The sequence below is a fragment of the Callithrix jacchus genome, chromosome 3 (genome assembly GCF_049354715.1).
Source record: "Callithrix jacchus isolate 240 chromosome 3, calJac240_pri, whole genome shotgun sequence".
NCBI lineage: Eukaryota > Metazoa > Chordata > Mammalia > Primates > Cebidae > Callithrix > Callithrix jacchus.
The window spans coordinates 179714558-179741494 of record NC_133504.1 but is presented as its reverse complement, the minus strand read 5'-3'; the positions used below and the strand labels follow the sequence as shown (position 1 = coordinate 179741494).

General features: G+C 39.3%; 2 long non-coding RNA genes across 4 annotated transcripts in view; one reads left to right on the top strand and one right to left on the bottom strand.

Moving 5' to 3' along the window:
• The window catches only part of LOC118152346 (uncharacterized), a 29989-nt gene extending 8116 nt beyond the window's left edge, over positions 1-21873 (bottom strand). For all 3 annotated transcript variants that reach the window (XR_004741061.3, XR_004741062.3, XR_013533527.1), the window contains exon 1: positions 1104-21873. This is a non-coding gene — a long non-coding RNA (uncharacterized LOC118152346). The remainder of the gene's footprint in view (positions 1-1103) is intronic.
• Positions 21834-26729, top strand: LOC103792109 (uncharacterized). The gene is made up of 2 exons (XR_618742.6): positions 21834-22363; positions 24400-26729. It is a non-coding gene; the product is annotated as an uncharacterized LOC103792109 (long non-coding RNA).
• Positions 26730-26937: the final 208 nt, after the last annotated feature.

Here is a 26937-nt window from a genome sequence, read left to right as displayed (position 1 = left end):
ATAGCTAACATTTCAGTTCCAACAGCTGTGGTGGATTGTTGGCAAAAATAGGGACAATTATTCCCTTCCTTTGTCATATGAGCTTGTAGTTCTATCAAGTGGTAGAATCTAGGCTGGCTTTGTGATTTTCTATGACCAATAAAATAAGGCAGAAGTGGTGTCGTACCAGTTACAAGCCTATGTCTCAAGAGTGTTGCATGTTTCCTCTCGTTATTTTGGAGCACTGCTTTTACCTTATGGACAAGTTCAAGGTAAGCTACTAAAAGATCTGAGACATGTGGCCCATTCAATCTCCATCACTCCAGCCAGTAGTCATCCAACGGCCAGACAATGTAAATTAGACCACCCTAGGGAAACCACCCCCAGCCAATCCACTAGCTGACCTTGGACTCTTGAGCCGGTCCTGCTGAGATCTACCAAGAATAGTTCTGATCGGCAGAGCCATCCAGGTGACCCGTAGACTCATAACCAATACGTTGTTTTAAGCTACTAAGTTTTAGGGTCGTTTATTACATAGATGTAGTAATAGATAATTTATACAACATGTCAACAATTAACTCATTTAAACCTTACAACAAACCAGTTAGAGAGGTATTACTACTATTATTATTATTTTACTCATTCTAGAGTAAAATAATACTACAGAGGAAGAAACAGAGGCAATTTACTTGCCCTACTAGTGAGCAGGTGAGCTGCAATTTTAACTCAGGCTGACCTGCTTTACAATCTCCATTTTTCCTATGATAAGCACAAACTAGTAAACAATTTCTGTTAATGGTAAGAAATATCTTCCATCCACATACACCTGTCTGCCAACCCACACCTCCATGTAAAAGTGAAATAAAACATATATAAAAATTGCACAGTTTACATTCACGTTACACGTCTTCATCCTCATTGTCTTTGAGTTACGAATGCCAATAATAATTTCACTTATCATCTCTAAGGACAGTCTTTAAAAATCTTCCTTACTCTCATTTATTTCAAAAGCATTCTTAAGAGCAGCAAAAATAAATTCCTTCTCACCCAGAGAAGTTTTATTTCAGAGACCTGGAATCTGAGGAGTCACCCTTTCAATGGAACTCCCCTTCACTCACCCTCACCTCATTAAAGTTTGCACTTCTTAAAGATGTTTCATAGGCCTGGTGTGGTGGGTCATGCCTGTAATCCCACCACTTTTGAAGGTCGAGGCAAGCAGATCAGGAGGCCAGGAGATCAACACCATCCTGTGAAAACACATCTCTACTAAATATACAAAAAATTAGCCCAACGTGGTGGCACACACCTGTAGTCCCAGTGACTTGAGAGGCCGAGGCAGGAGAATCGCTTGAACCCGGGAGGCAGAGGTTGCAGTGAACTGAGGTCGTGCCACTGTTCTCCAGCCTGGGCAACAAGAGTGAGACTTTGTCTCAAAAACAAGCAAACAAAAAGCATGTTTTATAGACATTTCTACCAACTGCTGTTTAAGGCAGAGACAAGAGAGATTATTTCAGTGGGTGTTTCTGGCCATAGCTCAAAGTAATCCTTTGTGTATGCTGCATTGTATAACAGATTACCACAATAACAAATCTGTATAATTTTATTATTTCCATGGGACTAAAATCCAGGTACACCTTATCTGGGGTCACTGGGTCTCTTACAATCAAAGGGTCAGCTAGGGTTGCAATCATCTCAAGATGAATATGAAAGAATACGCTTCCGAGTTCATGCATCTAGTCATTTGCAGGGTTCAGTCCCTGTGGGTAGTCTGACTGAGGGCTTTAATTCTTTGCTGGCTGTTTCTGACCAGGTAGTCATCTCAGTAGGGCAGCTGACAACATGAAAAATGGCTTCATCAGTGGGATTAAATGAGAGGAAAGAGAGAGACAGTGAGAGTTTCTAGTTTTTTCTAACCCAAACTTGCAAATTTATTTCTATTACTTTTGCTGTATTCTATTTTATTCTCTCTTTTTTTTTGTATAGATTCATGGGGCACAAGTGCAATTTGACACACATATATATTGTTGTGGTGAAGTGAAGGCCTACAGTGGAGCAAAGCACATTGAACTCACCAAGTGACCTCCCATCATGATGCCCCTCTTACCCCAGTACCCCTCTGAGTGTTTATTGTCCAACATTCTACTCTTTGTTTCCATGTTTACACATTCTTTAGCTCCCACTTACAAGTGAGAATACTTGGTAATTTTTCTTCTCTGTCTGAGTTGTTTCACTTAAGATTTTGGCCTTCAGTTCCACCCATGTTGCTGCAAAAGACATTCTTTTTTTATGAATGAATAGTACTTCACTGTGTATACATAACTCATTTTATCCAATCTTCCATTGATGAATACTTAGGTTGATTCTATATCTTTGTTATTGTGAATTGTGTTCTGGTAAACATACCAGTGCAGGTATCTTTTTGATATGATTTTTTTCCCTTTGGGTGGATACTTAGTAGTAGAAGTGCTAGATTGCACGGTAGCTCTATTTTTAGTTGTTCCAGAGACAGTCATGCTGTTTTCCATAGATGTTGTACTAATTTACATCCCACCAACTGTGTATAAGAGCTCCCTTTTCTCCAAATGTTCACCAGATCTGTTATTTTTTGTCTTTTACATAGTAGCCATTTGGATTGGTGTAAGATAGTATCTCATTGTCATTTTAATTTGCATTTCTCTGATAATTAGTGATGTTGAACATCTTTTTGTATGCTTCTTGGCCATTTGTGTTATTTTGAAAAGTGTCTATTCATATCTTTGGCCAGTTTTTTCTTAATGAGATTACTTGGGTTTTTTTTTTGTTGTTGTTGTTGTTGTTGATGCTGAGTTGTTTGAGTTTCTTAAAATCTACATATTAGACCTATATTAACCCATTCCCGCATTGCTATAAGGAAATATCTGAGACTGGATAATTTATAAAGCAAAGAGGTTTAATTGGCTCACAGTTCAGCAGCCTGTGAGGGAAGCAAGATGCTGGCATCTTCTTGGCTTCTGGGGAGGCCTCAGGAAACTCCCAATCATGGTGGAAGGTGAAATGAGAGGGTCACTTCACATAGATGAATCAAGAGGAAGGGTTAGGGGTAGGTGTTACTCACTAAGATGACCTGATCTCATGATAACTCACAATCATGAGGACAGTACAAATGATATTAAATTATTCATGAGAAATCATCCCTGTGACCTAATCACTTTTCACTGGGCCCCACCTCCAACACTGGGGATTACATTGTGACATGAGATTTGGGCGGAGGCACAGGTCTAAATCATATGAAGATGTTTGTTGTATGTATAGATTGCAAATATTTTCTCTCGTTCTGCAGGTTGTATGTTGACTGTTAATTATTTTTCTGTGACTAGGGTTAGCATACACTCAGGGGATGAGCTATGCTTAAGGATGTAAATACCAGGAGGTGTAGATCATTCAGAGCCATCTTCAAGTCTGTCTATTATGCCTTGTAAGCCAGATATGTCTTTGAAGCTTTGTGTTTTATCTTTAAAATGTACGAATGGTTACATTGTATGCCAAATTATTATGCCTATGCTTATTTATTTATTTATTTTTTTAGACGGAGTTTCGCTCTTGTTACCCAGGCTGGAGTGCAATGGCGCGATCTTGGCTCACTGCAACCTCTGCCTCCTGGGTTCAAGCAATTCTCCTGCCTCAGCCTCCTGAGTAGCTGGGATTACAGGCACGTGCCACCGTGCCAGCTAATTTTTTGTATTTTTAGTAGAGACGGGGTTTCACCATGTTGACCAGGATTGTCTCGATCTCTTGACCTCCTGATCCACCCACCTCGGCCTCCCAAAGCGCTGGGATTACAGGCGTGAGCCACTGCACCCGGCCTGTCTATGCTTATTTTAACAGAAGGATAATATCTGAATTATTTATTACCTGGACATGATGCATATTGTCTATTCTGTAATTTTCAGTATGCCAGGTTGCAGGCGTAAGCTCTGGTTGGGCAAGCATTGCCTGGGTCATTTTCTTATATTTTCAGTTCAAATCAATCTCATCATTTGTGTAAGGGAGAAAAATAAGATCAAAAGGGGACAGTGACTTTCCCACGGTCCCCACTCTCCAAGGCAATGACAAAGTTGAAACTATATCCTGGGACTCTGGGTTTGGGGCCAGAATAGTTTTTTCAAGACTTTGCTTTAGTTGCATCTGGACCACACCTTCTAGCATTTAGCACACACTGCATTTGACGTTCCCTAACCCTGCATGGCACATGTGGCTTATTCTCCCTGTGATGCTGTAATGTCTTAAACCCAAGAACCAAGCCTCGTTGTTCCTGGCACATTGATAGTCACATAAGTCATGTTCAGAGTCCATTTCATTTATCCTTTTGTTTTTAATGTGGGAAGCCTTAATAATGAGGATACTATTATCTATCAGAAAACATTGTTTTTTCGTTAAACTCTTTAGAGGAATCACTCACTCTCCCCTCATGGTTTTTCCCAGGCCCTCATCTTGCTCTCCTGATTCATGATAACAAGCTCCAAACAAGTCCTGTAACTTCAAGTTCTTCTTTATTTGTTTACATTTTTCTCCTCTCTTAAGCTTCCATAGGGTCTTAAAAGCAGACTTCATTTTCCTGCTGTAAATCTAACAGTCCTCATATTTTCTTCAATTATGTATCCAATTCCTTAGGTAGACCAAGTAGGGTCTTCATGTCAGGACCCTGGGTTAGCCTGCAACTTCATCTCATTCCTCTCTTTGTCATGGGTCCCACTCTTCATCCAAATGACACTCCCTAGGTATTTCCTAAAAGGAAGAGTTGTTTGTGCCTCCATGACAATATCTATGTTATGTCCTCAGCTTTGAATCACCTTTCCTCGAGCCTCCTCTCTCTCTTACTCATTCTTCAGGATTTATTTTAAGCATCTCCAGCATTGGAAGCCTTTTCTGCTTCCCTCCTTTCCCAGTCTGCACTTCTACGAAAGCTCTAAGACATTCGCTTCCGCTATTATCATTCCTCCTCTTTACATTTTCAATAGCACAGCCAGGCACCAATAACTACAAGAGTCACAGCAAAAACCACACAACAATGAGCTTTTTTTCACATCATTTACTAAGCTTTTCTGACACCTCAACTAGATGCTATGTATAGTATACGTTAGACTCTTTCTCTTACAGTAACTTTAAGAGATCTATGTGTATGAGCTTTATGAGTAAAGTTATGTCAGAGAAGTTAAGATACGCATGGTCAAAAGTAGATCTGGGATGCCAGTCTAGGTCTGTTTCCTGTTTTCTTACTACACTTCTCAGATTTATATTATTGAGGAAATGGTCAGGTAAAACTGAATCAGCATGACCTTTAGAGCATTGTTTCTGCAACACTCTTGTGAATACCCTTGTGATTGAACAAATTTGTGCAATGTTTGCTAAAAAACAGCAACCTTTGGTTTTTCTAATTGAATTTGAGAATTAATTTGAAATGGCTCCAGGAGGGTGGCTACTAGCAGCATAATATAGGTATCACACAGAACTGTTCTCCTATTTGACTCCATAAAGTTCTTTTCATTGCTTTTGAAACCCTCAATGATCTAGTCCCTGCTTCTGGATTTGGGGTATCAGATGTTGACAGTAGAGGTTTATAACCATTAGCATGAACCTGTAGTGCTTGTTACAATACAATTACTGAACCCCACCCCCAGGGCTTCTAATTCAGTGGTCTGTGGTAGGCCCTGAGAAGTTGCATTTCTAACATGTTTCCAGGTGATGAGGATGCTGCTGGTTTAGCGACCATGGATCATATATTGAAAACCAACAGTTTACAAAAGTTGTCTGGGGATGAGATATGCTAAAGGATGTAAGGAAGGGAGCCAATGGTCACTCTCCACATATTGCTTAGGTTGGTCATTGTTCCGCCCACTTAGAGAACGTAACTACCACTCTGCATTCCCTCACAGCAGCGAGCCTGCTTTCCTAGCAACTGAGAGTGAGTTTTTATGGTCATTTTCAGATAATTCTATTCACTGTTTCACATAATTATTCAACAAATCTGGATATATTTCTTCTTAAATGCGATAATAAGTATCTTTATCATTGTACCCAAGTTTACTTAGGATATCTGTTATTTGCAGTCGAATGCATCCCAGGTGATACGGGCCTTTTGTGTGAGCTTCTAAAAAGCATCATCTCACCCTCCAAGCCCCACTCCCTAAAGGTGTGATTATACTTTTCTTTTTTCCTCTTGTATACTGGAAGAGGGTCTCCTTCTATCTAAGAGTTTGGTTCCATTTATTCCAGCCTCAATGTTCTTATTTCATCATTAAATCACTTTAACACTTGTTCCATCAGCCTCACACTCTTTATCTTGCCCTCTTTGGCATATAAACATGCTCAAGTTTTCCACCCTTAACATAAAATGCTGAAGATGCTATTCTTTGCCAATTCAACTTCAAGACTAAAGACACATTTTTGCAAAGAGATTCTTACAGCCCAGGAATTGTTGACATTTCTGAAAAGAGGTGTAATTACTGTGAAGAGCCTTAGTGAAGCTCTGCAATGGGGTTTCAGACACAGCAATATTGACCTCTGTCTCCTGGAAAGAAACAGAAGAAATGTCAGAGTCACAAATGTTGGGGAAAGAGAAAGAAGCACGTTATTGTTTACATGAGCTATGGTTTGTAGCTGTACACAGACCACACTTAAAGCTATGTCCAGGGACTTCAAGAAGGTGAAGAGAGAGGTCTATGCATGTTCACTTTCCCACTGTAGAATTTATTCAAGAAAGTCTCCTTTGTTTAAATCAGAAATGATTTTTGGATTAAAAGCAAATAAAAACAAGTGCAAATGCTTCTTTAGCGTTTGATTGAAGTCAGGCATTGCCTGTGCATTTTACAAGCATGGAATGATAAGGTACTTCTTGAAGGAAATACGATGGAATGTAAATTAAAATTCAGTTGTCTTGAACCAATGAGTCATGTCAGTCATAATTCCCATCTCCCTCCCTTTTCCAGGAAGAGTTAACAATGTAGTGTCTCCAGTTTTGATGTCCCATTTCAAATTTCCTGCAAGACCATCTCAGGCGACATGGGCAGCTCTGACAGCCTTGGGACAATTCAGAAATTAAGTTTTAATTGTCAAATTCAGTAGACATACGTCAGTTCCTCATTTACCTACTTCATTTGACACTATCGACTCGTCTCTTCTACAGAAAATTTTATTTCCCCGTTTCCATTCCTCTTCCTCTTTGGCCTTGAAACTGGTCCTCCTTCTGTCCATTTCCAGTCTTTTTATGTCTGTTGCTTCTGTCTGCTCCAGTCTTTTCAGGCTGTTTCTTACGATTTTCTATTTATTAAATGTTTGTATTTTACTTGACCTACCTTGTCCCTGGTCTTTTATTACTCTTTCTGAACTTCCTGGGCAATCTCACCCACTCTGTGGCTTTCACTCCACCAATAAACTGCTCCCCAGTCCTGGATACCCTTTAGGGCAATAATTCACCCAATGAGGCATTTTGAAAATTTGGGGAGATGGTTTTTGATTATGATGATGAATGACAGAGGGACCTACTGGTGTTTAGAGGGCAGGGCTTAGGTGGCCTATACATCCTATAATGCATTGTATAGTCCCTCCCACAAAACGGAGAATTATTCTGTGCGCCACATGATTTTGTCAGGCCAACCTGACAATCATCTAAGTAAAAATCCTGATTATAATTGCATGCATGGGCTTAGAACATATGTCTGGTTTTTATAAAATGCCAAAGTATTTTTTTTTTTGCTTATTTTTATTATATGCTTGATTTCCAGAAACACAATGAATGCACAAATCAATAAACAATTGTATTTTGTTTTGGTTTTTCAGTGCTTTACTAGGAGTATTTGATCCTAATGGCAATATTGGACATGGTGGTTTCTGGACACTCACCATGACACTGCAGTGACCAGTCTCCCGTCTGGTCTGAAGTGGATCTGAACCCCACATAGTCCCCATGTACAGCCAATACCAGGTTGAAATGGATCATGAGGTTGAGGAACTAAGCCAGTGTTAGGTGGCACAATAGGCTGCCCAAGTAAGAGGCCCTACGCATGCAGGTGGGAAGGCTGTATGTGGTCTGTCTTCATTTCTGATGAGCTTAGATGAAATATGCAGATATAAAACAGAGATAGATTGCATAGATGTGATTAGTGTGGCTGACAGTTTATGAGATCTGACCACCTCAGGCAGCAGCAAAGGAATCATCAGCAGATGTCAAGATCTTCAGACCCATAGGCAGATGATGCAGAAATAGCTAGTCCTCCTCCTCCTCATCTTTAGGTCAATTTCTTCTCATTTTGGCTTCTTTACTCAGATCCTGTCTGTCTCTGAGCAGCTTGTCTCTTTGATAGGTGGAGGCTTAGATGAACACGGGAAGATTATGGAGCAATATTAAAGCACAAATGAAGCTCTGGAACCAGAGATTTCTCAAGACCTGTCTTTGATGCTCTAACTCTTCTGAGGCCACCTGCTTCTACTGGAATTTAGTCAGGTGGGAAGGTAGGGCACAGTGGAGACTGGGAGCTTCATTAAATAGCTCTTTACCTCACGTCCCTCTCAAGTTTAAAATACTTTAGTGACTCCTTTGCTTGCTACATAAAATCCAAATTCTTTATCTTGGTCTTCCACAGTTTCCAGAGCCAGACAGTGCTCAAATCCCAAATTTACCATTTAATAACCATGTGACCTTGGGAAACATCTTTGATCACTGTGCCTTGTGTTATCTTCCAGAAAATGAAAAAACCAATATTGGAGTGTACTGGACAGGACATATACACTATATCAGATTCTCCCTGGAACTCACTGGCCATATGCATGGAGTCTCTGTCTCTTTCTGCCACTTCAAAGACATGGGTAAAATTCCCTACTGCAGGGCATGGGATCTGGCATCCCAAGTTGTCATCAGCAAACCCAGAAGTGTGGGTGAGTTAATACTGATGGAGTAAAATTTGACTAATGGAAAATGAGAGATAGCCGACTGCCAAGCAGATAAATTCCGCCTTCTTCTCTCCCATCCATGAATTGCTGCAAAGCACCATTTCTCCAAAATAGCACAGCCTGTGGGGAGACCTCCCAAGTAGCAGGTGGACACAACTGCTGTGCCTCCTCAAGGCTTGCCATGAAGCAGTGCCCAGCCTGGTAATACATCATCTTGTATTACTTCCCATTATTTCCTCCCTTTCTTCTCACTCCTAATGTCTTGAGTTTTTACTTCCCCAAATAAAACATCAGTATTTCATTTTGGGGCTCTGTTTTCTAGGTGACTTTGAGGGTGGAGGGAAAAGAGAACTTTAGGGCAGAAAAGGTTGAATTTCACCCTAACTTCTCCTCCTTCTCCCACCTTTCCCAGCTATCTGGACTACCAATTACCAGATATTAAGGGGTCTATCCTGTCCTACTCTTCTGAGATTGAAGGGATAATGACTATCCCAGAAACCCTGCCAGATAGTTTAGACCTCATTTCCAGGGTCAACAGGCTGTTTGACCCTGGAAAGTTAATACAGAGAAAGGAACTTGGCTATCCTATCAAGTGCAGGGCTGGAGTGCAATCAGGATCAGTCTGCTTCAGAGGTTGTCTCTCTCCTAAGAAATGATGCCTTCTGTAGGTGTTTCCTGAACCCATCCTGGTGGCAATCATGGCCATGTGATGGCTACAGAGATATGAATCAGATCTGGTTTCTATTCTCAAGTTACCATCTTGATCCGAGGGCAGAGAGGTCCACCTAGGTGCAGTGGCCATGGAGAAGAGGAGCCCCTGAAAGTAGCAACCAGAAAGGCCTTCTGGAGGAAGTGACCCTTGAGCCCAGTAAAAGAGTGTAGCATCTAGTAATCTCTCAAATCCTGAAATAAACTGAGCAGGTAAATGAGGAGAAAAGAGAATTCAGGCAGAGGGCATTGGACCTGGCAACTATCCAGGAAAGAGTGAGCCTGCAGGTGTCCATTCATTCATTCATTCAGTAAATATCTTTTGAGCCCACAATACAAAGAACACCAAGGCTATTGTGAAGAGCACCAAACAACTAAAAATGTGTCAAGGAATAAAGGCTTCTCACCTGAGTCAGACCTGAAGGACTCATGGGGGCTAGTGCACTGCCCATTTCTTGGACATATGCCCTTGGTCACGCTCTATGCTGGACACTAAGGATTCAGAGGAGCATGAAAGTGCCCTGCCTCTATTGTGGAGTGGAAAGATCATGGACAATAATTTTGAATATGTTCAGTGCTGCCAAGGAAAAGAGCCAGACTTCAGCGGGATCAAGCTTATTTGGGCCTCCAAGAAGCCCCACAGCTTTGACTGTGCCTGCCCCTGCCTTCCTACCCTTACCCTGAACTTACCTTACTTGGCCACCTTGGTCTGTGTCACTAGTGGCCCTAGCATACTTGAGGTGAACATCCAGATGCCCTCCACCCAATCTCCAAGTGACAGGAGTGGATATGATAGAACAGGGGCAGAAGGGGTTAATTTGTGACCTGTTCACTGGCTCCAGGGATTGAGGTCTTGGGTATCCAAAGTGACTTTCATTTCCACCTGGGCACTGGGTCCCTTCCATGGAGTAGGCTATCTTGGATTTCATGGGCCAGGGCTGATCTCTGTCCCACAGCCCTGTGGGTAGGGTCAGCAGACCAGATTGCTTATTGTTTGGAATGTTAGATGAGAGATCTGGTTGGTGATCTGTCATTTTCACTGAGAGATGGACATGGAGAATACCAGAGTGAGCAAGGGTGTACACTAATTGTGGACAAAGCAGGCTCCTACCCTTGCGGAGGTTGCAATTGAGTGGAGGAGGGATGTTACTAGAAATGAACAAAGTGCTGGGAGGACAGACAGTGGAGACTTGCTGCAATGGGCCACGGACTTAGGAAGGCATTTCTTGAAAATTGTGGTTTCAGGTCAGAGTTAAGAAAAACTACGCAGACAAAGTAGGTGCGATAGTGTTTCAAGGAAAAATAAATCTATCCTTTATTCGGAGATTACCCTGTGTGCGGCAGCGACTAAACCTTTTCCAATATCACCCAAAGTCCTGCTTCTGCTGTTTCCTGGCTGTGCAGCTTTGGGCAATTTACTTGTCATTCTGTTGCTTCTGATAGCAAAGGGTATAGAGATAGACGAGTCACAGAGAGATAAGGTTTAAAGCTGCTATCTGGAGATTGGATTAGAGCAGGGGTTTACCAGAGAGAAAAGCACTTCTGTGTTTTTGGTGAGAGGCAGGATGGCCTGGGGCAGGATGTGATGGTAGAGGTAGAGAGAAGTAGAAAGTTATGTTAATGAGAATTGCTTAGTGAGGGAATGGTCAAGAAGGACTCCCAGCTTTCTGGCTTGTGTTATTGTAAGTAATACGTAAAAAGAATGGATGAATTTTATGAATTCATTTTCTATTTATTGTGATTCTAACATACTTGCAAAAACTATTTTGTGCATATTCAATTTAAAGAATAATACTATGACTTATTTACCCCTTAGGTTACTTGAGGAAAACCCTTAGGTTACTTGAGGAAAAGACTTTATCAATACACATAAAGCCTTTGAGTCCCCCATTCTTCTCCCCAGAGGTAACTGCAATTCCGAATTTGTGTTAATCTTGCCTTTCCTATTTATTGTTTTTACTTACATATATATGAGTAAAACATATATATGTACAAATATACATATATATGTATTGCTAAATAATATAGTGATTGGTTTTGTATGATTTTTGAATTTTACGTTTATTCCATTTGGGGTTCATTGAACTTTTTCAGTACAAAGGTTTACAGTTTTAATAAAATTTGGAAAAAAGTAATAATAATATGTAATTTGAGTCACCAGTTTAACATATTGCATTAGTTTCCATTCAAAGGGATTTTACTTATTTACACCAATGTGTCTCATTTTCTTATTTCAAAGTGAAAAACAGTTTTTAGAAAACTCATTAAGCTGAAAACCAAATGCCGTTAATTTTTTTTTAATCAAAACTGTTACATGCTTGCTTTCCCTCACATTGCTAGCCTTAGATGATAAGGGAGGGATAATACATAATTAAAATTAATAAATATTAGAAATCCGTAAATAGCATTCATTAATACCAGACACTGTTTTAAGGACCTGGCATATTTTAACTCAATCCTCACACTAACCCTAAAGAGATGACTATTGTGCCCATTTACATACAGCACGGAAGCTGAGCTGTTTGCCTACAACCCAGAGGTTAAGTAATTGTCCCAAGGACAAATAGCTTGTTGGTGAACCACAGTACACACTCTTAAATCACCATTTCACATTAACTCTCCCACGTTTCATTAATCTCTCATACTCAAAGGTCTTTGCATCACCAGGAAATACCTTTGAGTATGAGAGATTAATGAAATGTGGGAGACAATGAATATCAGCATTCCAGAAAATCCTAGAGAGACACATCACATCAAAGTATGGCCTTTACAACCTGGATATGCCCGTTGCAAGTGGACATGAGCATTAAGAGCCAGGATATCAGTAATTACTATGAAAAACTTAAGTCCAAGTTGACAGAGCTTCTTGCCACACAGCCAAGAGAACAGTCTGACATGAAATGTGCCTGGTGCTGCGTTTTGCCTATTCCAGGAGGCTCTCCAGACTCTGTTAATCTGTATATTTAACCTTAAATTTTCCCACGACATGGATTATTCTTCCTAGTCATTAAGGATAGATAACTTGGGTACAAGTTTATCTAAAGCTGGCTTCAGTGTTTCTGATGGGTTCTACCACTGGATGCTCCCTGTGTTTAACCCACTGTAGTCCATGGGCCTACCCTCTCCATCGCAGACTTCAGAGACCCCAGCCAAGTTGCAGGTCTCCAGATTTCCTTTTAGCTAAAATGAGACAAAGAATGTCACCAGATTTTCTTCTCTGTGCAACAGAACACAAAGTGCTGAAGTGAGTGTCTCTAAAGATTCTTTCTTGCTCTAATGACGAACACTTTGTTTTTTCTTTCAGTCTTATAATTTAAGTTAATAGTGTTTATGACAATATGTAATAAATACCATAAAAAGTATAAGTCATTCTGGGTGTGTTAGCTCATTAAAACAAATGCTTGCTGGATTCTGTAGCAAGCTTTAGAAACATGGTGCTAACTCATGTAAATTGCCATGACAAATGTGCTTGAGAACCAATAAAGTGTGTACTGACTCATTAATAGTCAAATCCAACATCTCCCTGTTGGTTCCCAAGAAAAGTCAAGTGAAGATCGGTGGAAGAGAAATCGCTGCCTGAATTCTGCCACCCTTCAGGCATTCTGATTAGCATGTGTGATTTGGTGCCTGTCTTTTGTGACACTGTGCACCTGCCATATCACCCTTGTGTTTTTGATCCTACAAGGTCTGGAAAGGCCTCATAGCTTTCTTCCTGCCAGTGCCTTATGTGGAGTCTTCAGATTTATGCACACTCCCCAGACTCCTTCTGGCAAAAAAAAAAAAAAAAAGGTTTAAGGGGCTCAGAAGGAGGTTGCCAGATTAAATTCTGCATAGGTGAGTGGCAATAGAGCCAGTCCAAATGTTAAACAAGCTTATCTGCTGCCTCAGAAGCACCCAAGAACTACAGGCATAAATATGCAATAAAGCTGCACTGAGGGGAGGCAAGCTCATGCTTTATAATGCATTTCTGTCTTACATAGCATCGGAGAGTCCAGACGCAGCCCAGATAGTGGCTGCTTGGGTATTGCTGGGAAGATTACTCAGCAAAACTACGATCGGGAGTTACAGGAATGATTTTGGAAAAGGTTGGGTATGTTGAAATTTATCTTTGTTGTTCCTTTTGCTGTCAAGCTTTGCTGTTTAATTTCATGTTATATAAACTGCTTAAAAATTAAGGATTAAAAGATTCATTCAACAGAGTCATATGATCCTGAAGTCCACAAATCTCTAAATCTTAGTTTTCTGTGGAAGCTCTCTCACCCTTTATGCTTTTACAAGAGTTGACCTTCTCTATTGCATCCAGTGTGGATGATGTGGTTGTTGTCTCATATCTGCGAAGCACATTAAAGTTTAATGCACACGTTCATGGGAAATCTTTGATTGAATCCTCACCACTGGGAAAACACTGAGAAAACATACTTCCCATTTTACAAGTGAGAAAAATGAGACTCAAGGTAGCTAAGAAAATTGTCCAATATCTTATGGCAAGTAAGTGACAGAGATGGACACTAAATTCATGTCTCCTAATTTTAAAGTCTTATGCTTGACTTACTCTATTGTTGTATATACTTTTTTGAAGTAAGTGGTGGAAATAGGGGATTCTCTCTTTCCTTTAATACTTCCACCTCCTGTATCCTCACCTTTTCTTGGGAGTAGATCTTGACGATCAGGCACTGGCTTATGTAACTTTGTCTTTGCATAAGACATATACATGCTAAATGACAGCACACAAGCAACCTATTTTAATGCCTACTTGATGCAGAATTTACCAGGTATCTGTGAGAACAACGGATCTATACAATTGAATTAGTCGATCAAAATATTTTATAAAGTGCCTATTACATGCTAGACATCTGTTATCTGTTTTTTAAAATGCTTGGAGAAACCAGACTTTTATAAATATATTGACCAACTCATCTTTCCACTCAATCATTAATTAGCTTAAATAATTTAATTGCTAAATCACACAATATACAATGTAGTATCTGCCTCCAAAAGAAGACAAATAAAAGAAGAAAAGAAAAAAACCTCATCAAAGGAAACATATAAAAGCCCGCTGGGCCAAGTTTGTTCAAATTGAGACTAAAGATTGTCTATTTGAAAGCTTATCAGCTCCATTTTCTCCATCCCAGTGGCAGTCAACTACTCACTCAAGACATTTATACCCAAGATGTAATGTTAAGTTTGTATGATGACCAGAGCTAGAATTGCCTTGGCATATTAGACTGCTTTCCTGGCACGCTTTTCTCCTGTCTTTCATGCCAGTGAGTATAACTTTCCTCCGGTATATTTCTTTCTTTTTTTTCCATTCCTAAAGTGCACAATCTCATACAAACAGGAAAAGCTTTGACAGTAACTTTGAAAGGCTTTTTTATAAAAGCTTTTTAAAATTTACTGTTATTTTCAGGTATAGCTATCAGCCTGTACTAGTATACCTATTTGATGGAGTTTAATACTTAGAAAAAATAAAATATGCTTCATAAAATGCTGGTGCAAAATCAACTGCAGGAAGCAGTTTCTAAAAAAAAATCCACCAAAATTTATTAGCATTGATTTTTTTAAAAATTATTCCATTTTTATTAGATTTATATTTCAATTTTATGCTTTTTTATTAAGAGACTGCATAAGAATAAATATGCAAAGATCTTAATTTAACAAATAGTGAATGCAACTGTGTGAAAGCATTACTGTAAAAATGAAATAGTTGCCAAAAACCTATGGGACAAATAGGAAGAGCTAATGTCTACTGGGACCTTACTAAGAACCAGGCATAAAGTCCACATGCATTATTAATCCACTTACCTTCCCAACTTTTTTTTTTTATTTTGAGACAGTTTTGCTCTTGTCGCCCAGGATGGAGTGCAATGGCACAATTTCAGCTCACTGCAACCTCCACCTCTGGGGTTCAAGCAGTTCTCCTGACTCAGTTTCCTGAGTAGCTGCGATTACAGGTGTCTGCCCCCAGACCCAGCTAATTTTTATATTTTTAGTAGAGACAGGGTTTTACCATGTTGGACAGGCTGATCTTGAATTCCTAATATCAGGTGATCTACCCTACTCAGTTTCCCAAAGTGCTGGAATTACAGGCATGAGTCACTTTGCCTGGCCCAAAAATTCTTTAAGATAGGCAGCACTGTTACCTCATTTTATAGCCTGACAATTTTTGCATATGGAAATTATGGAATTTCTGTAACAATCCTGAGCTAGTCAGTGCCAGACCAGAGATCTGTGAATTCAAAGCCAGCTTGTGTGAATCTGACTGTTAGTATTCTCATTAAGGAATCTTGGGCCTGTTGAGATTCAATTGTCACCTAATTTGGAAAAGACACCTTTGTCCCCTCTTCCCTTAGCTTCTTTCCTCAACAAAGAATGAAACATGTAGAGACTATTTAAAACACAGTTAAGCTACTAGGTTCTTTGTATCTACAAAAATGTTCAAACAGGCTTTTCAAGAAGGAGTGAGTTAAATGTGAGAGTTGATGGGACCCTAAACATGGCCAGGTTTAAAGACATATAGAACAAAATCAATTATTGGGTACGGAAGCAGCATATCTGTGCTCAAGTTAAATTAAAGTGACAAGGGATAGTAGAGGGTAGATGAAGTTTGAGTTGAGGTACAGGTGGACTAAAAAAGTAGTGTAGAAAGATTAACAGATTAAAAAAAAGGCAGGTGGGTGAAGACAACTGTACATATTGAAGAAGCTGAAAACAGTGGGTTAGTGGGTGTGAGGATTACATTCATCTAGGAGGAATTGGACTAAGGGAGAAAGGTGTTAATATGTAATCTTTTAATCCCCAATAGAACCTGGATTTCAACTCATTATGACTTGGCTTCCATTATTTGACGCAGCAAGCCACCTAAGAGTGGGTTCTCTCTCCTGCATCTATCATTTTAAACTTCCTAGGAAATTATTTTCTGACTTCATTACTTGACAGGTGTATTAGTTTCCTGTTGCTCCTGTACCACAAAGCTGGTGACTTACAACAGCATAAATTTATTGTTTCTCAGTTCTGGAGACCAGAAGTCCAAGATCAAGGTGTTGGCAGGGCCGATTTCTTCCGGAGACTCAGAAGGAGAATCTGTTCCAGGCCTCTCTCCTAGTCTCCAGAGGCTGTAGATGACCTTTGGTATTCCTTCGCTTGTAGATGTATCACTCTAGTCTCTGACTCTATCTTCACATGATCTCCCCTCATTGTGTCTGTATGTCTTTATATATATCCACATGGTAGTATTCCTGTGTTTCTGTGTCTGTGTCCAAATTTTTCTCTTCTTAGAAGGATGCTAGTCATATCAAATTAAGGTACTATTCAATGACCTCATATTAATTTGATTAAATCTGCAAAAACTCTATGTCCAAAGGAGGTCACCCGTACAGGTACTGGGTATTTAGGATTTCAACGTATGTTTTTTGGGCAGACACGATTTGACTTCTGACAGTGGAGTGAGATCTGATGTTTCACTACATACTAGATTTTCACATTTTACATCTGAGAAAAACAAGTATTAGGATGTTCAAACATCAGGTTTTACTGGCATGATTTTAATCCCAGGCCTAAGTCCTAATGAAATTTTCTTATTCTGCCATTCCAGAAAACTTTTTTAACTAATGCTCATGGAGTCCCCTAAAAGGCCATAATAAAAGATGTGGTTTAGGGAATGGGGCTAAGGAAGGTGAGGATTGGGGTAACAATTATTTCTATTTGTATCAATGGCACTTTATACCACCCAGTACTGAGTAGATGCCCAATACCTGTTACATCAATGCAGAAAATTTCACAAAGCATCACGGACACTGATAACAATGAAGGACTGCTTTTGAGAATTCAAATATCTCACCAATAATTTTCACACTCTCCTCCTGGTACACCGTACAGCACACTTATCTGAAAATTGGCTTCCAGATTCAATTTCTCACTAGAGGTCTGCCTTCACTTCACCACTTAATAGAAAGCTCTACAGGATGCCTTACTTTCTCTTCTAAAGCACTATCTTTAGAACAGAGGCTACCGCACAAAAGAGATCTGGTGTCAAACTCCAGCCCCTTTCCTTGCTGGCTTTGTGATCTTGGGTAACTTATATTAATCTTGCTTAACCTCATCTTCATCTATAAAGTAAAGAAAAAGATAGCCACTGTGAGGATTAAATGAACAAATCTATGTAAAGTGTTATAGAATAAAACCTGGTAAACAGAATGTGGTATGTTATTATCATAAGTGTTCCATGTACTAGGTTTGACACATTGTATGTGATTTTACATATAATGTTCATAGCACTTTTTGAGGTAAGTGCCACATTTTCCCCCATTTTGCAGACAGGAACTGACACAGAGGGACTGAGGACCTAGGTTAAGCATTCATGGCTTCAGAGGGGTAGTGAAAGGGATGGGACAGGTTGGACTTAGGCCTGTCTGACTCTAAAGGCTTGTTTTTTAACCTTCTTGTCCTGATATAGTGCATTATTTTAGGGAGCACAAAGAAATGTGCTTTGGTTTAACAGCAGATAGAAAACAGTCTGAATTTAACTTCACAGTGTTTGTTTAGATACTGACTTCTTACCACAAGTACAATAAAAACTGATAAATAGGCAAGCAAACAAACAAACCAACCTGCTTTTTCTTAGTGGGAAGCGAACATGGCTAGGAACCATCTGTATCTTTCTCCCACCCCAGCTCAATCCCTTCCCCATGACACTATCAGGACTCTCATGGCCCCTCCTGGGTAAAACAGTGGCCCTTTGGGTAACCACCAGCCTGCAAGAACAGCAAGGCTTCAAATGAGGTACTGACTAATTTCAGTTACAAGGAGATTTTAAGCATTTCACCAAAGCACAATATACATAAAGTGACCAAAACAAATGGGAAAAGTAGGGTGAAGAATCACTGGTGAGTGAGTTACCAAATGTAACACAGGCGATATATAGGAACAGTTATCTAAATCCAGGAGGTTGACAAGCCAGGCTAGCAGGTGTTGATGAAGAGGAGGAGCTGCAGAAACAAGGAGGGATCCCTGGAGGAAACCATTTGTGAATGGCTTTGATTTAGCTCCCCTGAGGTCCCTCTGCAGCTCATGAAGTAGCAGACCTCAGATTTAAAATCAGATACCAATGGGTCAAGGGCATTCCCAGGAACCCCAGTTCCAAAAGCCACCTGCTATGGTCTAAATTTTCCCCAAAATGTATGTGTTGGAAACTTATCCCCAATGCAATGGCACTGGGAGCTGAGTTCTAATAGGAAATGTTTAGGTCATGAGACCTCCTTCCTCGTGAATGGATATTGCCATTGTAGAAAGTGTTCATAGGATGGGTTCACTCTCTTCTTCTCTTCTGCCATATAAGGACATGTTAGCCTCTGCCCTTTTACTTGCCATGTGAGCATGCAGCAAGAAGGTCCTCACCAGACACCAGATGCCACAGATACTGGACTTTCTAGACTTCACAACTACAATTAGTTTTTATTGTACTTGTGATGAGAACTCAATATTTAAAAACAAAACAAAACTCTTTTTAAAAATAAGTTATGCAGTCTCTGGTAGTCAGTTATGGCAACCCAGAACTAACTATGACAACCGCTGTTCCCTACTCACTTGTCTGATCACCTCAGAGGGACAATCAACATGAGGCCAGATGAATTTACATTGAGGATGCTACAAAACATAAACACTACCTATTGATATAGAATGCATGAGCCTACCTTCCCATAAGAAATTAAAGCATTTTGGTCTGCCCTGCAACCAGAATTCAATTATTATAGGCAGATCTATGGTGAAAGAAAAAAGAAGAGTTAAGTAATGAATGGGAGTCACAAGAGTACATTGGTGAACTTGGTTTCAATTACCCCAAGCATTAAGAAAGGTAGGGCTCCAAATTTTGTAAAAACTAGTTTATTGCACATGTTAATGGAGGAGGTGATAAAGGCTGTAAATTTTCTGCATACTTGGTACCATTTACTTAAGAAAACTTGAAATATAGTTTTGTTTATAGGTGGACGATTTATTCAGGAAAAATGTTGAAAGAGGTTCTTTGATCTGCTTTTTCAGATTAAGGAGTTTGGTAAATCAGATGACTAAACAACCCACATCTTTAAAACCTCAATTATAATTTTAGACTGCTATAGCAGAGATATAGATTCACCAAACTTGATGTAAAAAGACAGCATATATTTCAATTCTGCTGATTGGTTTCAGAAAGCAAAGCCACTCAGGAGAAAGCTGGACATGTGGATTGAACAGATGGTGACTTGAGACTATAGCCAATCCGCATTGCTAAACTACCCTGAAGTCAATGGAATCGCAGCTGTCAAAGAATTGTAGAGCCATTCAGTGGAAATGAAAACCTAATTTCAGAAACAATTCATAGGTTTGATGGACATGAATCACACCTTATGTTTTTGTGTCTGCCTTTAGGTTCTGACTCTATGGGTATGTCTCAGTCATTTAGCATCTGCTCTATCTTTGAGACTGAGTTTCCAGGAGACCTAATTCAACCAGAAGCAAATGACAGTTGCCAAGAAGCTGGCAAAGCATAAGAATTTGGGAAATGGATAAAAACATCCCAGAGACATCCCACAATTAGTAACTATGTGAACAGATTCTAAAATATTGGGTCTATTAGGCTTCGTGGGAGGGTTTTCCCTTTGGAAATGACTGAAATGGAGACTTTGAATCACTTTCAATGATACAAGCTTGACATGGAGATGGTGCTTCACAGAATACACCACTTTTCAATAACTGTATTCTTATTGAATTGTTCAAAATTGGTCAGTAACTAATTTAGGCCTCTAAGAACAAAATTCATTAGGTTTATTTAGCCTATTTTTGCATTACTGCTACAAAATCCAATAGTTTAAATAACAAGCTGAATACTTTTGATGTTAAAGGTCAAAATTCCATGAAGATTTTAGATCAAGACAGCTAGCACTGAGAAAAAACGATGCAGATTTGTGGTAAAATCTGTTCATACATTTGTTGAACCGCCAATGCGTTTGACCATCACTGGTGAAGAACTTCTAATGCTGACTTCCATCATTACCAGCTATCGACTATCCTACAAAAAAACAGTTGTGTTTTTGGCTTCACCACTCCCTCTAAGCTGTGATTCTGTTTTTTCTTATTGTTGATGTTCTTTGTTTTTAATACGAGCAATACTTGTGTTTTATACTTTAGTTGTAGTTTCCTTAATCATAGACTAGACAAAAGAAAATTGGCTTTGTTTCCTAATAACCCTAGGAAGTTCAAAACAAAAAATCCCTTAGAAGCCATTATCAGAATTGTAGACCATCACTGTGAACTATGGCCCTTGTCATGAAAGTGTGACATCCTAGAGTAGAAAACCAACCTGGGTTTCAGAGACGGTTTCACTACTTTATCTGAAATGTTGTTTTAGCTGCTATGGCTCCAACAAGGTAAATATGGCATTTTTATTTAATCTAAATATATTTCTTCTTTTTTTTTGTAAGCTGTGAAAAGCCAATGATCACATTTCATTTCTAGCCTTTCATGAGGTTTAAATTACACAAACAAGAAATATTTACAATGTCAAATGCTGGAAAGTGTTGGGAGTCAGAAGTGATTACTCAGAATCAGTAATTTTTAATGACAAGTCAGAAATTAGAGGAAGAGATGAAATGCTATGCCCCCAATGGCTCTGACAGGTTAAATAACCATCTTGCATCAGTTGGGACCTTTCTGAGAGTCCAGGATGCATAATTTAAAAATAAATTAATAAAAATCACTTTTGAAAATCAACATAAGACATGGCAGGAAATGGAAGAAAAGAGAAGCAAGGGATGCCTTCTAACAGACATTAAGAACAAGCCAAAATGCAGTATTTGCTTAAGGGTTTTGCTGCTCATTGTGTCAAAACTGTCACAGATTTAAATTTTTTTTTTTTTTGAGACAGAGTCTCACTCTATCACCAGGCACTAGGCTGGAGTGCAGTGGCACAATCTCGGCTGACTGCAACCTCCGCCTTCCAGGTTCAAGCAATTCTCCTGCCTCAGCCTCCTGAGTAGCTGGGACTACAGGCTCACGCCACCACGCCTAGCTAATTTTTGTATTTTTAGTAGAGGCAGGGTTTCACCATGTTGGCCAGGATGGCCTCAATCTCTTGACCTCATGATCCGCCCGCCTTGGCTTCCCAAAGTGTTGGGATTACAGGCTTGAACCACCGTGCCAAGCCTTAAATTTTTTGAAATGAGGAAAGTGAATCAGGCAGACAGGTAAGTAGAAAAAGTTGCGTGAAACTCAGTAGTACTGAAAATAAACAGTTGTACTTCTCTGTGAGTGCAGTTAAACTGATTCAAATCTCAGAGTTCTACTGGAAGAGTCGATATAAAGCTCTTGTAGTTGTTCAACTGTCTTTTGAGTGGGCAAAAATTTTCACATATCATGTTTATTGATCATGATTTTTTTTTCTTGGACTGTTAAGATCAGTACACACTTTGCTTCTGACCTCTACAAAAAAGCAGAGAATCTCATGGTGTGAAGTGCATGTGGTCTATAAAGTTCATGAAGAAGGAACCCTTTCTGTTGTTTGTGACACAGTCCTACATACAGTAGAACCGGACACAGCAGAGTCTCAAAAAGCGTATGTCAAATGAATGAAGAAAGGATCAACTGACTTTATCCTTTTTTTCTAACTTTTTATCATTTTCTTCTCTTTTCTACTTATTTGTATTTTATCTTATTTCTTTTATATGCAATTGTGAAATCCACCTCAAATCAAAAGGACATGGAAGGAAATTTCAGATTTCAGGTAGCTATAAATAATACCCCCAAGAACCATTGAGGGCAAGATGCAGAGAAAGTCTGGGACAGAATATGACTTTAGGTTTATAACTGAATAGACTTGCTTATATTTTACCCCAAAATGCCACAGGCTCCCCTGGAAAGGGCTGAGCTGATCCTTTTTAATTACTTCTCACATGTTCACCTCTTGATAAACTACACCTCTTCTGCTGTGGTATAATGACTAATTTTATGTGTCAACTTGACCGGGATAAGGGATGGCCAGAAAGCTGATGAAACATTATTTTGGGGTACATCTGTGCAAGTGCTTCTGGAAAATATTAGTATTTGAATCAGTAGACTGAGTAAAAAAGATCACCCTCCGCAATGTGGGTGGGCATCATTCAATTTCCTGAGGGCCTAACTATGGTAAATTCACTCCCTCTGAGCTCGGATATCTATCTTTTCCTGCCTTTGCACCTCAGTGCTTTTGGTTCTTGGGCCTTCAGACTCAGACTGAATTATACCACTGGCTTTCCTGTTTCTGCAACTTTCAGATAGCAGATCATGGGAATTCTTAGCCTTCATAATCTTGCAATTCAATTCCTATAATAAATCTTCTCTTATGGTTATATTTAATAAAATACTCTTTTATAGATAAATGCGGAGTGCTAATAACAAAAATGAGTCAGGTTGGTGGGAGTAGAGGAAAGCAAAAAGAAAAAGGAGATAAGATATAAATCTGCCTTTTCCATGGGCCAGGACACAGAGCCCTCCTGCACAAATAACTCATAATCATCCTTCACCCGACTTATCACCAGACCCTTGGCTTATAGAAAAATGCAAGTTAGCTCACTGCAACCTTGATGTTATCAGTACTGCATGAAGCCCTTTCCAGCACAAGCACCATCCTACAAAACCCCCAGCAAGCCTTTGTCTCCTTCCAATCAGTTCCTCTCTTTCCTCTCTTGCTGGCCTGACCCTTGCATCCTTGCAACATATTTTCTATATTTTTAAAATTTGTATGTTTGAGATGGAGTCTTGGTCTGTCACCCAGGCTGGAGTGCAATGGCATGATCTTGGCTCACTGCAACCTCCATCTTCTGGGTTCAAGCGATTCTCCTACCTCAGCCTCTCAAGTAACTGGGCTTACAGGTGCCCACCATGGCTGGCCAATTTGTTGCTGTTGTTCTTGTGGTTGTTGTTGTTGTTGTTTTAGTAGAGTTGATGTTTCAACATGTTGACCAGACTGGCCTCGAAGTCCTGACCTCAGGTGATCCGACCACCTTGGCCTCCCAAAGTGCTGGGATTACAGGTGTGAGCCATCACACCTGGCCCTTGCTATATATTTTCATAATTCCCCCCCACCCCCCAAATCTTCCTTTCTTTATCTATAACTATCTTGGTAATTTCCTTTACTGCCCATGCTACCAGATCCAGTTCGTTGCTACCCATGATGCTATATTTTTAAGAGAAAGCTATGTTTCTCTGGAGAAGCCGAAAGAACGTTCTTTTTCTCTGGAAAACCCTGATGAATATACGTGGGAAGCAGTGAGAGTTAAGAGAGGTCAACACTCTTGGTCTAGTATAAGTCTCTTCTTTTGGAAACCAAAGATTTCAGGGGAGTGAAAATTCTTCCAAAACAGGTATACACAAAGAAATGGAGGAAGACAGGGAGAAAGAGAAAATCTTCCAGAAAATAAAAATATAAAATCAAGTAATGTCTGATTATTCCATCAAGGTAGCTAGCATAAATGGCACGCCTCTGCCCCATCCCTCATTCCATTTCAGCAAGTGCTTTCTTTCTCACATTGACTTTGGATTTCTGCTCCATTGTCTTTATATTCTTTCCCTCTTCCTGGCACAAGTGACATTTAAAAATTACTTCAAAAACTGACAAAGATATCAAGCCTATCATTTGCAGTTCAAACATTCATTGTCCCAATATAGATGTAATTACTAAGTAGCTTCCAGGCCATCAGGTTGAGAGAAAATCTGTGGCTATCACTGGGAATCTACTCTTGTGCAGAAGCAAATCCTGAAACCTTTTTTTTTTTCTTTCAGATGCTTAAGGTGAAGAGAGAAGCTGGAAACCTGAATTATTTCAATTCATTCACCAGCTATTCACTGACTTTTTACCATGTATAAATCCTGATTGACCTCAAAAAGAGTTATATTAAGTTTGATTATTACACATCTTTAAAAAAAGATATCCAAGATACAGCTATCAAAAGATGGCCCAGGATCAACTGCCAAATGATCTATGTGGCCCATATCTGATGATAGAGTAGGGAATGCAAAAAACTACTTTCTTATGCAAAAATTATACCTGTCACAAAGAAAAGATAAGCAGGAGTACTGGAGTTTATGGGACATTAAAAAGAGTTCATTATTTTCTGAAGTCTAAAAGTTTTTTTTTTTCCGAAAGATAAAAGAAAGTGAACATGTAAGGGTTAATCAAGAACCTGAGCAAACATTCAACAGGTGGTATTCTTTGTAGACTTCAAAGTCCCTACGAATATGTTTTTCCTAAGTAGTAAGAGGAGAAAATAAGAATTTAGTCTAACAAAGAATAAAGACAGCTGCAAGCTATGAATAAACATACCAGAGGATACAAGCGTATTATGCTTAAGTTCTGTTCCAAGGCTTTCATTTTTCTGAAAATATAAATGAAGTTCAATTAAATTAATATTTTTGCAATTTTTATAAGATATTATTTTTCTTTGTAAAAGCTGATATTGAGTACTGAATTCTCTGAGATCTAGCAGTCCACATCTGGAAATGAGTTACTACTTAAAGCAAGAACTAATGGCTCCTCGGAGAAAACGCAGACGATAATGTCAACCGACCCCTAGAGGCCTTACTACAAATCGAATCTAGTTAATGAAGAGATGCTGGATGTCACTCCATACCTGTTTTTAAAGATTATATACAGGTATTTAAAAGACTTTTATTTGGAGACACTCATGCCTGGCTTGCTTTTCTAAATGACAAATGAGTCTTCATTAATCTTCAGGCATATTTCTGTATTTCCAAGTCCTTCTTTCTCTCTCTCTTTCTTTCCCTCTCTCTCTCTCTTCCTTCCTTCCTTCCTTTTTTTCTTTCTTTCTCTTTCTTTTCTTTCTTTCTTTTTTCTTCTTTCTTCCTTTGAAAAAATTGCCAATTAGGTACTAGGTATTTTCAAATCTTAAACAGGGTTATTTACCATCTCTGGTGCCAAGCAAGCTGTGAGCTCCTTGTGTGCCCATTGTACCCAGCAGCAGACACAACGTCTGGCATAGAAGTAGGTGACTCAGAAATGTGTGTTGCTTTGAATTGATTCTCTCTGTTAGTACAAATGATATTTAGAAAATGTTCTCGGCCCAGGATGAGGCAGACAATAATAAAAACGCATTTGACATTTTTGCAGCTTATAATAATTAACACATACTTTCATGCACATTATCTTAATGAAACCTTCAAACATTAGTGAGTGAGGCTTTATTATCATTTACATTGATGAGGTGACTGAATCTAAGGGACTTAATGTAATAAAGTAGAGGTTCAAATTTAATTCTTTTGATTTCAATCTCAATGACCTTTTCATTGACTCATTGCTGCTTCTGATTATACAGATAATGAAGTGAAAAATCAGTAACCTTTTAACACTTGTCTCTCAGTGTAGAATTGTTGAACCTGAGAAAGGGAAAAGGCATCAGATATAACTGCAACTAATCAGTCAAAACCTTAGAAACTAGTTGAGTTATGAAGGGAATTGGGGTTGGGGGTGAGGCCTTGATGTATCAGCTCCTGGAGAGCTCCTTAAGCCAAATCGCTAGACCAATCAGGTGCCAGGAACAGAGATCAAACCCAAAAAGGAGAGACATTCTCTTGGCTGACAAACTAAGAGAGGTAGAAAGACCACTAGGATGGTACCTAGGATACGAGATGAACCTTGTGAGAGCTGAGCATAAAGTTTGAAGTGAGAAGCTTTCATGGAGAAACACAAGAGGAAGTGAACAAGATGGGATCTGGTAGACAAACAGTTAGCTCCACTTGACTGGGCCTAACGACAGAGGTCTAGTTTATTCCACACATAGTTTCCATCTTGATGCACTGCTCAAGACTTGACATCACTCTCATTCAAATGAGACAGGAGGATAAAGAGGCAATATAAATTATTAACCTAAAAAATGATCATTTTCTTTCTACTCATCAGAAGATACATGGCAGTTAGCCTGGGAACCATGACCTAGTAAATGTATGCTTTGATAAATAACCTATCTTCCTATTTGGAAATAAGCATATGTTGGTGGAACTATTTAAAGTTCTCCAGAGAAACAGAATCAAGACAGTGTGTGTGTGTGTGTGTGTGTGTGTGTGTGTGTGTGTGTGTGTATGTGTTTATATATAAATACATTCATTATAAGAAATTGACTCACACAATTATAGAGGCTAAGACCTAGTAAAGTGATTACTTAGTTTCAATCTGAGTATGAGTCTGAAGGCAGGAGAAAACCAATAGCTCAGGTCAAAGATCGTGAGGCAGACAGAAATAATTGTTACTCTGCCTTTTATTCTATTTAAGTCTTCAACAGATTGGAGGAGGCCAGCTTCCATTGG